The sequence below is a fragment of the Elephantulus edwardii genome, unplaced genomic scaffold, assembly GCF_000299155.1.
Source record: "Elephantulus edwardii isolate Elephantulus edwardi_28Jun2011 unplaced genomic scaffold, EleEdw1.0 scaffold00209, whole genome shotgun sequence".
NCBI lineage: Eukaryota > Metazoa > Chordata > Mammalia > Macroscelidea > Macroscelididae > Elephantulus > Elephantulus edwardii.
This window is the reverse complement of record NW_006399959.1, coordinates 226,266-228,191: the sequence shown is the minus strand read 5'-3', so window position 1 is coordinate 228,191 and position 1,926 is coordinate 226,266.

Sequence of the window (1,926 nt, the reverse complement as noted above, 5' to 3'; positions counted from 1 at the left end):
AAAGAATCCGTGTCCTTTCTGAAACTGAGTGAATGCATCCATCTACAAGGGCACAGATACAGCCTCACCTCTTCAAGAATATGGCCGGGGGGGTTTTACTCAAAGAACCTAGTACAAGCTCCTCAAGTAGATCTTCAGGAGACCACAGGGAGACCTCCAGCCAGATCCCAGGGAAATCTGGTCACCTTCCAGGTAGGGTGATCCCTCTGGTGTCCTAGTGGTAAAAAGCTTCACTGCAATTTCAGAGGCACATGGTTCAAATCCACTAGCTGCTCCATGGGAGAAGGATGGGCAATCAATTTACTCCTGTGTGATTTCACTACTTCTGAAAACCCACTGGAGGGAAGCTATGGGTTGGTTGCCACTCAGTGGCACACCACCACGAAAAAGTACAGCCCAACTCTTTTGGACATGTGATCTAGAGGGGCCAGTCATTGGAGAAGGACATCATGCTTGATCAAATAGAGGGTCAGTGAAGGAGAGGAAGAAGTCAGTTAGATAGAGTGGCTGCAACAATGGGCTCAAACAAAGTGGTGGCTGTGCTTTGGTCCTGTTTATACAGGGTTGTGACTCAATAGCTCCTTCAGACAACTGCAATTGAAATTGGGCACTTTGCACCCTCTAGCTGCTTTGTGAGGAAAAAGAACTGGGGATATTTTTACATAAAGATGAAATCCTATGAGGATTAAAAGGTGATGCTGGTCTTGTCATGAGTGAGAGTCAAATCAACAGCAAAATATTAATGGCAGTATAGTCAGGTGGCCTAGTGGAAGAAGCTGTGCTGCATGTCCAAATCAGTTGCTCCACTGGAGAAGGATGGGCAATTTCTTGCCATTTGATTTACAGCCTCTCAAAACTCACTGGATGGTCAGTGATGAGTTGGTTCTGACTTGATAGCAAATAACAACCATACAGAGCTAATGAGGGAGGCAAATTATTGACATATTTGACTGCTTATTAAAAAGACAGAGGATTGAACTGAACCAGAAGTGCCTTGGAAGAAAGTCTTAGTGATTTGCTAACATAAAACCACCACTGACAGCCCTAAGGAACACTTACTTTGACACTGTGGTGATGTATGAATTCAATCAACAGCAAATGGGTTAACGGCAGTGCAGTTCCTTGTGCTGCACACCAGAAAGACAGAACACCTAAACCTGCTATCATCATGATGGTACAGACTCGCAGAGACCCTGTGGGATAGAAGAGAACTGTTCTAGATGGTTTCTAAGGATATAATCTTTTTGGAACTAGACTCCCACTTCTTTCTACTACAAAGTGGGGTAGCGTGTTTCAACTGCCACTTTTAACAGCCGAGCATACAGTGATTGCATCACCAACACTTGTTCTATATTCACTACTGCCACAATAAGTGGATTCATGGCAACCCAGAGGACTGAGTAGGTGTGCCCATCTCATCTCATTGTACTCTGGCAACACATTATCTGTTTGTTCTTTTGGTAATCATGGGATAGTCTTCAACACTACAACTCCAAGTTCTTCTTCTGTAATTCTTATTCATTATCTAGCTATTAGATGTATGGCAAGTGACTGGAAAGACCACGGCCTGAATGAAGTGCACCTTATTCTTCAAACTGACATCATTGCTTTCCAGTAATCTGAAGAGGTCCCTAACAGCAGACTTGCCTACTGCAGTGCATCTCCTGATCTCCTGACTGCTGTTATCAAGGATGTTGATTATTGATCCAAGCAAGATGAAATAGTTGACAACTTAATCCTTGCTCCATCTATTGGGATGTTGCCTATTGGCCCAGTCGTTCTGACTCAAGGGCACGTAACAATTATATTTATAGGGAAAAGATGTGAGAATGAGATTTTGCTTTTTGTTTGCTTTATGGTTTTAGCTCTTCTTAATTTAGAAACATTAGGTGGAAATTGTTGAGGGAGAAAAAGTAGATACCTCAA